Here is a 10716-nt window from a genome sequence, read left to right on the forward strand (position 1 = left end):
GGATAACATTGATAACGTCATCCGAACACAACCACCCTCAGAAACAACATGCAAAATGTGTGCATAAATGTGCTCCACTCTTCATACATGCACTCTGTCTGGTGTAAACCTACCTGTAGTCACTTCTCTGGTGCAAGAAGCGGGTTCCTAACTTCAATTTTATGGATTATAATGCCCATCCTTGGATGATAATGCCTGAGAATGACTTCTTAACGATGCTGTTTACATCAACAACACCACATATGGACTGGCCTGCAAGGTCACTTGATCTTAATCCCATTGAACATGCTTGGGACATAATGATCACTCCCAGACTCTGGATGACCTTGAGCAGGCGTTACAGAGACAATGACAGAACATTACACAACAGAAACTTGAAAGGCTCATTTGGTGAATGCAAAGACATGTCGAAGCTTGCATTTGTGCTCGTGGTGGCCATACGCGTTACTGACCACTGTTTCACTGTCCAAAACTGACTTGAACCTTAATGTTAACATTTTGCTCCATCAGTGCAGCACATTTTGCACGACTGTTTCACGGGTACATGCTTTTGATGATTTGTAAGTCTATTATTGCTCAATACCTTTCATTTCATTTTGTTAATCGTGTGTACATATGTTTCACCTTTCTATTGCATCATTCCATGATTTGCAATCTCAATAAATGAAAATGTAATAAGACTAAACATTTGTGTTGCTTAACTTTTGTGAGGAGTATATATTTTGAATTACACAATGCACAAAGGGATTCTGATACATATCGGGGACATAGGCGATAACACGGACAACGCGCGGCTGTATCAGCCACGGGCCGTTGATTTCCCGAATAGCGGATTTCTTCCACTTGTGTTGGAGACTACCGCCAGCATCTTTACACTGTCACATTCTGTTTGTGGTGGCATGGTAGCATCGGTACATTTTGGCTCTTCAAATTCGATGATTTCAACAATACTGTTATTAATCTGGTGCGAAAAGAAATCATATCCCTGCTTCAGGTAACAGAATATGATACTGCCTATATATATATGTACAGCAACATGACATGCGTGGTAATTATTTGATGTGTATATATTTGTTTTTTCTGTCTTGTAGACGAACAACTCGCGCCATGTACAGAAAACCGTCCGTCACATGGTTGTTTCAGAGCCAAATAAAGGCCAACCTAACATGGTGAGTACAGTAAAAATATTTCTGTAAAATTTGAATCTCGACAATTTCAAACATAAGTATGGATTGTAGTTGCTTCCTTGAAGAAAATAGGTGTTTCATAAGTATCATATTTTGTGACAAAATCCGCTCTGCAACTGGTCAGACAAGAATTGTCACCGTTTCACGAACACCTGGTGTCATCACTGTTTGATACTGATCCATAAACACCTGGTGTCATCACTGTTTGATACTAGTTCATAAACACCTGGTGTTATCACTGTTTGATACTGTTCATAAACACCCGTTCATCACTGTTTGATACTTCATAAACACCTGGTGTTATCACTGTTTGATATTAGTTCATAAACACCCGGTGTCATCACTGTTTGATATTAGTTCATAAACACCCGGTGTCATCACTGTTTGATACTAGTTCATAAACACCTGGTGTTATCACTGTTTGATACAGCTTCATAAACACCTGGTGTTATCACTGTTTGATACAGCTTCATAAACACCGGGGTGTTTGATACAGCTTCATAAACTGTTTGATACAGCTTCATAAACACCGGGTGTTATCACTGTTTGATACAGCTTCATAAACACCGGGTGTTATCACTGTTTGATACAGATTCATAAACACCGGGTGTCGTCACTGTTTGATACAGCTTCATAAACACCGGGTGTCATCACTGTTTGATACTGATCCATAAACGCCTGCTGTCGTCACTGTTTGATACTGATCCATAAACACCTGGTGTTATCACTGTTATCACTGTTTGATACAAGTTCATAAACACCTGGTGTTATCACCGTTTGATACTGATTCATAAACACCTGGTGTTATCACTGTTTGGTACTGATTCATAAACACCTGGTGTTATCACTGTTTGATACAGCTGCATAAACACCCTGGTCTGATTCATAAACACCTTGTACTGTTTGATACAACTTCATGTAAACAATTCGCAAACACCTGTTATCACTGTTTGATACACCACACCGGATGTTAAACACCTGGTTTGGTACACCGTTTGATACTGATTCATAAACACCTGGTGTTATCACCATACAGCTTCATAAACACCGGGTTTTTGATACATCCATAAACGCCTGCTGTCGTCACTGTTTATCACTGTTTGATACTGAAGTTCATAAACACCTGGTGTTATCACTGTTTGGTACAGCTGCATAAACACCTGGTGTCATGTTTGATACTGATTCATAAACACTGGTGTCACCACTGTTTGATACTGATTCATAAACACCTGGTGTCACCACTGTTTGATTAAACATCTGATCACTGTTTGATACTGATTCATAAACATCTGGTGTTATCACTGGTGTTCATAAACATCTGATACTGATTCATAAACATCTGGTGTTCATCACTGTTTGATACTGATTCATAAACATCTGGTGTTATCACTGTTTGATACTGATTCATAAACACCTGGTGTCACCACTGTTTGATACTGATTCATAAACACCTGGTGTCACCACTGTTTGATACTGATTCATAAACATCTGGTGTTATCACTGTTTGATACTGATTCATAAACACCTGGTGTCACCACTGTTTGATACTGATTCATAAACATCTGGTGTTATCACTGTTTGATACTGATTCATAAACATCTGGTGTTATCACTGTTTGATACAGCTTCATAAACACCTGGTGTCGTCACTGTTTGATACTGATCCATAAACACCTGGTGTCATCACTGTTTGATACTAGTTCATAATCACCCGGTGTCATCACTGTTTGATACTGATTCATAAACACATGCTTATGAAGTACATGATTTTAGAGAGATTTCTGAGGATTATATAAATTGTTTTTCTGCTCTTATTTAAAGAAACGTTTCTCAACACCATCAACCACCAATAGATTGAAATTTATTCTGATTCAACCACTTAAGCAGACAATTTAATGTAATTTGTCAGTTTTACAAAAAGAAACAGGTGTAAAACGTTTGAGTGGTGTTTAGAATCTGGGTACTAACTAATGACCCTTGCTTGTTAACGGTGTCCAAACGTCAGAACGATTACAGTTGTATGAGAAAGTGATCATCTGTAGTTTGAGAGTCATCGATCCATTGACATAATTAATTTTCCTTTCATCCCATACGTGATTATCAAATGTATATTTAACCCATGGGAACGCTGATATCGGTGAAATTATGTTCATAAATACCCACTAGAAATTATGAAATGTCGGGCAAGAGAAGGTATCACCCATGTTTGAAGGTAACTAAATATTAAAGCATCAAGTCGTGGTTATTCAATGCTAATGTATTTGATACGGTATCATATTTGTGCTTTGGACTTTACGTTGGCGTTACCCCGGCGACTTAAGTGTTTTGAAAACGTTCGTGATGTATTCAAATGGACTTTCTTGTCAGGCAGAAGCATTTTTGTGTGATGCTGATTGGCTAGTATGTTATGTTGTTGTTCGCAGACAGATCCATACCAACGCGATGTCATGCAAACGAGATGTCTCAATAGAATAGCGTCAATAGAAAATAACATCATCTAGTGTTTCATTTGACGTCGTTGAAATAGAGCAAATCATTTGATGTTTCCGTCTGATATATGTTTCCCTCGTTCCTCCAGTATAATAAGACTATGGGTAATATATAGATATCATTTGGGACGTATTATCAGGACTTCCTCGTGACCCGAACCTAATGGCAAAATCTTGGTTGCATAATTGTCTTCTTTTTTATCGAAATTTCTTGTTATTTTAATTATTTGTTTTTGTTTTCAAACTTTCCAGTTTTTTTCTAACTGCTTCGATTATTTTCTCATTATATTGATTAATTTCTCGATAATTCAAACTGTTTCTAAAATGACGATACTTACTTGTAGTCGAGATAACGAGAGAAGTAACCAAATTAACAAGTAAAAACCCAAAATACACAAATTCTCGGTTAAGAAAATGCTACCATAGCAGCATGAACAGTCTTTCGTATGATTTAAGCAATCGTGTTATGCAGGTGATGGATGGGTACTATACCTCCAACGCGTACATGACGCCGGGAAAAGCGCCACCATCTCAACAACCGAAGTGGATGCCACATAGGCAGCCCGTCCGTAACAACAATGACAGCACCAGATAGCACCATCGTCAAGAAACCTATTCCACCGTAACGTCGACAACGTCAGCAAAATACACCGTCTTTAGCATACCTGCCCTTCCGTTACAGCAAATGACGTTGTCATGGGAATTCAGATTGTGCATGGAGTGTAGAGACAATGGCAGTCGTTATCGTCAAAATGTTTGTCGCGTATAAGCAAAATACCTTTGTTTGATTAATATTTTGTTTTTGCGTTTGGTCGCGCTAAAGGTGAAAAGTAAATTTATAACTGTTTCAACTTTGAAAACAATACAAACTGTTTCGCTGTGCGATCAGGACACAGATTCAAAACGCGACAAGCAATGCTGATAGTACTACAAGATTTCCACTATTCCAAGCAGTGCGTGGCCTTCTTTCCAAGTATTTACATGTCCATATTTTACACAAGAAAAGTATGAATGAAAAACAGTAAATTGGATGTTAGCTATTCACAAATCTTATCGCCTATTTATTTCCGTGTAAGGTTAAAGATATATAATTGTATTAATAAAAAAGGGGAAAAGAATCCAGGACACTAAAAAATATCGTTTTCGATATTAGTATCGTCATTTAACACTAAATGGGGCTACGTGATCTATTGAAGTAACATTAACATATAATTTTTGTTCGAATTTTCAGAAAACAAAACCGCTTAATGTTTGAAGTAAATTTGAAATTAATGTGAAACATGTAGGGTGGATTCTGACCCTATACCAGATAAATATTTATCGGTTAATATACCGATACTGGTATATAACATAATATTCGATTCTAATTATTTTTTAAAAACAACTATTACTCGTCAAAACAGATTCGACTCTTCCATATTTAATTATTTATAAATCCAGCTTTGAGATAATCCCGTTACATGACTGTGAGGTATAGTTTTTATATCCTTTTTGTGAGCATTTTTAACCTCACCAACGCTATCACATGGATTACACACTGGGGTCTGAATTATCGATTATGTAACACACTAAAGGTTTACTGTAATAAATATGTAAATAAAAGCGGAGGAATAACATATTTATTGGTATAAAAAACTGTTTTAAAAGCTTAATAAAATTTATAGACACATCTGGGAAGATGAAAGAAATATATACTAATAAAAGGGGACTTGTAACTGACAACCGAACTATTCACAAAGCAAACCTAGAAGTGTGTTAGAGTAAGGGTATTTATCACCGACTTGTATGCCCATCTCATTATTATCTTGTCACCTGCCCCCCATGAATAATGAAAGTATTTTGTCAACTTCTCTTTTGAGACTATTTTCTTAATTCAAATTCTTATCGTTGCACCTGTGAAGATCCGGGTTAGAATTGGTCTTCAGCAACCAATACATGCCGTAAGAAGCGACTAACGGGATAGGGTGGTCAGGCTCGCTGACTTGGTTGACACACGTCATCGTATCCCATGATGTTGATCACTCAGATCGGTGCTCATGATGTTGATCACTGGATTGTCTGGTCCAGACTCGATTATTTACAGACCGCCGCCATATAGCTGGAATATTGCTGAGTGCGGCGTTAAACAACAAACAAACATGTCGTTGCAATACTAAACAAATTATGTATGAAGGGACGGTAAATGGACAAGACATGGCTACCTTCTCCCGAACACCCGGTGTCATGAGTAAATTTCAGGGTCCATTCTTATGTAAGTCCGATGTCGGCGGGTGGTCGTGTCTGATTGTTGACGTACTATATTTGATAACACATTGCTTTTAAGTTTGAACACCATTCCAGGTACATCACAGCATGTCCGTTTGATGTTTGATGAAATGACACCAGTTTTACACGTTTTACCTCTTTTGTGAAACCCAAGAGGACGGATATAGTGAAAAAAAATCTAAAAGCATAAGGCAAGTCGGATTCGAACCCGTGGTTGTAACTTTGCGGCTCACCAAATTGACGCAACTCGACACAGTGACTCTGCCGGATCCCCACATAATCGCACCCCTCCTCACAGACACTCCCATCCAAACCCACCCCTTAAAGATTATGAACATGCACATGTTTCCGTTTGTTTCAATTCAGTAATAACGGCTACACAATAGTTTGGCATTTTCTTCTGCCTTAAATGGATACCAGTATGTGCACGATGTAACTGAACTTCTATGGAAAGCATCAAACTCGGTCAACTTCCATGTAGTAACCATATCGTCTCATCATTGAGGATTGTATACATACACAATATATATTTTGAGAATAGAGATAATATTAAATATATTTATTTATCAAACCTAAGATTATATATCTAATGTGAGTAAATAAAATTAGAAAAAGACTCTATAAGTTGACCTATTGTAGCTCGTTTAGATCACGTACGTGCGTGCAAGGGCTGTCAAAAGCAGAGGATGTTTTAGTTTGATGCAACACGTATTTATCGTCAACCAAACCCTTATGAGTGTATATTTAGATTTAGTGATTCGAAACTTCAAACTTCAAAAGGGGATTATTTATTGTGGTATAATAACGTATTTATTTCAAATATGTACATGTATATTCATTTTTGTAACTGATATAATAAAATCGTTTATAAGACACTGTGTCCATTTTACAATGATCATTTTGATTTTCATCACTAAATGTATCTTTGACAAAATAACCTCATTCGTGACATACATTAACATTGTAATTCCCTTTGAGTATTAAATTTCTCAAATTTGTTTGCTTGATGTTATGTCCAAGAGATCATTCTGCACAAAAAACGATAATGAAATATAGAATAGCCTTATAACTAAAATTTACCAAAAATATATCACATTTAGTCAATTGAATTTTAATGTCATCACAGCCAAAACATGAGTTTATAATAATAAAATGTGATGAGATGGGTATTGGTGGGTTATTATGTAAAACTACATGACCTCTGACCTATCATGTCTCCTAGGAAGGTCATGTACTGGCCCTGTTCCGTGCAGGTAGCTGCTGGACGTACCTGTAAAACGGTTAAAGCAGCATCAAGGATTGGCTAAAACAGAAGCACACATGACATGAACTTCCAAGATCACTTTATTCATAACATGTTGTTATGACGTCATCGTAATCAGCATGATTGAGGTTTCCCGCCACAGTCAGCTGTATTCAGATGTATCACATCGATAAGTCATGACAGCTAGATAATGTGGTGCATTTTTTTACTACATTGCAAAAAATGTGTAAATCAACGTAAGCCAATGATGGAACATCTTACGGCTCTCAATATTGACCTCTCATTGATGACCTCTCATGACTCGAAGATGTCATGGGAGCAGAGAAACAACTCGTTCTTCGAACTCGTTGTTTCTCTGCTCCCATGACATGTTCTGGTTCAATACAAAACATCCAAATGCACTAGTATGACGTTCTGTATATTTATACAATTTTAGAAACTTAGCAAACCTTTATGATAGGCAAGACGTAGATGGGACTAGTTGCCCGAACACCTATTAAACTTTTAATGATCAATTAATCAACGCTGTTATGAAGGAAAAGCAAGTTCTATGGATAGTCAGCTTCTTTACTGCAATGAGTGCGACGTTTCGGTGTAGGTACTAACGCCGTTATCAAACAAGTGATGATAACAAGCTGCCATAGAGTCAAGTAAATCAGAAGGCCTGGCCATCCGATCACCAATCTACTCGTCTTTCATAACAAGCAAAGTGTACAGTATTTTGCCATAAAAAGCAAAGCCGTGACAATGAGTCGCCCATTCAAAAGTCTGGAATGTTGCAAGAAATCGGTTTCTACAGTAATGTGTCTCACTGGACTAATTGCATTACATACATTGCAAATGAATAATGCTTTACTCGAAGTCATTGTCACCATCCAAACACGTTGAACTATTTGTAGTTCGGGTAAAACGGGGTAAGAAAGTAACCAACGTAGGCATGTAACTCATCGATTCTGGTGCATGCCACTAAAGGATTGGTATGGGGGTTTTCAGATGGGCAACCAAGTTAGAATGCCCTACCAACCGATCCATTAGGTCACTTCTTACAAACAGGAAATTGGGGAACCAATAGCTTGAAGGTGTCTGTCCCACGTTGGCACACGAGGTGGCAGCGTTTGTTTCCAAACTATTTCAGGGCATGCATATTTTCATTTTACAATAAGTGAAACAGATCACAGCCTGTTGGATCCAGTAAGTGATATCTTACGACCAGCAGGTTGATGGTGACGGATTCTAACCCTGAGTCCCCCGGTTCTGATTTTGGAGCCGTACTTTAAAGAAGGTTCTCATGACTTATCGTTTTCGCATTGAACGCTGGCAGTCAACACGACACAGAACATCCATACCGAGCTATCCAAACTGGTTAGTTCAAGATTTAGTGTAGCACGACTAAATTCGAAATGCAAAACATTTTTGTTTGTTTGTTGTACCGCGTCAAAATAGCAAAAAAGGCAATATCCCGTACTGGTATCATTTAAATAAAGAACCGGGAGCACCTGTTTTCCTACACAATGGCTACCTATCAGACAATGCTATATTTTGCGTGACAAATTGAATGTATCTTGTACCCGCGACGTCATGGGCGGGTACATACAGCACCTGGCTTTGTCTGGTGGACAGAAACATGATCACACTTAAACAAACATATTTGTGCTTTTGAACTACATGTATAGCCTATCCGCGAAGATCCGGGTTAGAATTGTTCTTCAGTAACCCACGCTTGTCTTAAGAGGCGACTAACGGGATTGGGTGGTCAGGCTCGCTGACTTGGTTAACACATGTGATCGTATCCCAGTTGCGTAGATCGATGCTCATGATGTTGATCACTAGATTGTCTGGTCCAGACTCGATTATTTACTGGAATAAAGTGCGGCGTAAAACCCAACTCACTCACTCACTCACTTCAGTTATAGCCGCAGTGACACACATCTGCCTAGCGTGGTGAGTGAGTGAGGCTACGAAGAATATGGCATGTCAGCTTGTGGGAGGAATGTCCGAAGTCATGCCGACGTCTCAGACGTTTACCACCTTTGAGTGAGTGAGTGAGTTTAGGTTTACGCCGCAACCAGCAATATTCCAGCTATATGGCTGCGGTCTGTAAATAATCGAGTCTGGACCAGTCAATCCAGTGATCAACAGCATGAGCATCGATCTACGCAATTGGGAACCGATGACATGTGTCAACCGATCCCGTTAGTCGACTCTTACGACAAGCATGGGTTACTGAAGATCAATTCTAACCCGGATCTTCACGGGTCTTACCACCTTTGAGAGGTCATAGATGATATATGCAAGTCTAACTGACACAACACGGAACTAAGGCACATTAGATGACTTGGCCACCGGCCTCCGTACTGTACCCGTTAGAAGTAACATTCGCCACTTTGAGGAACAGTTAGGGATGGTGCTGACACATCTTAACAACATAATCTGGGATTCGAACCCATGATCATAGGTTTCTGTGTCCCTAGTCAATTTTGAAAATACCTAGACATAATGCCGGTCGTATATATACACTGACGGTAAGAAAGTATACAGTTTAATTTCTGATTTGACAAGAAATTACAAACTTTATCAAAACATTACTAGGCTGAAAACAGTCCCGAAACAGAACTAAGACACCCGTATTAAATACATCACCAGTGTATAACGAGTTCCTGTTTGTTTTATTCTAGCCAACATTAAACACGGGTATATATTGTCTGTTACTCGCCAGATAATGTTATATGTGGCCTACAGCAGTAAGACTGTTAGAAGTGGTAGACACTGCCAGATTGACGTGGGGTATAGAAAGAGTCCAAGGGGCACAAGCGCATTGACAAGATCCCAGTCTAACTTCTCTCTTGAAACCACTCGCAGATAAGGGAATTACATTGTAAATAAAAGTAGGAATACTGCGTGTCTAAATATTTGTGTTTGAAGTGGAATACTTACTAAAAAATTTCACTGTGAAAGTGGGGGTGGGGGTGGGGGAGACAGAGACTCCAATGGTCTGTTCATACTTTCACGGAGTGAGTGAGAGGGGTGAGAGAGGGAGAAGGCATTATTGAACACATGCATTATCCTTGTTTTTACTCTGGGGTTGAAAGGTTCGGGGGAGAGGGAGAAAAGGTCGAGGGAGAGAGGGGATAAGAGAGACAGGGAAACAGAGAATGGGAGAGGGGAAGAGAGTGAGTGTAGGCGCGAGACGGAGAGGTGTGTATGTGGGGTGGGGTGGGGAGTGGGGGTCTAGAGGTAAAACTGAAGAATGAACAAATACAAATTCAATATTATTCAATTCCTCTGAGAGAAGGGGTCACATCTTTACATAAGGGAACTCAAATAACATTATTCAAGTACCAACTATCGTAATCAATCATAAAAACATACAACCTAGTCTTAAATCAAATATACAAAGTTGTCTTTTCACTTGATATGAACACACACACCTGTTTATGATTAAATACAAGTGAAATAAAAAAGTACAGAAGCCCTGCACTACGTTGTCAATACAAATGTATATCTCAGTATCA

Source organism: Haliotis rubra, unplaced genomic scaffold (genome assembly GCF_003918875.1).
Source record: "Haliotis rubra isolate DU_JTF1 unplaced genomic scaffold, ASM391887v1 Scf312, whole genome shotgun sequence".
Taxonomy (NCBI): Eukaryota; Metazoa; Mollusca; class Gastropoda; order Lepetellida; family Haliotidae; genus Haliotis; species Haliotis rubra.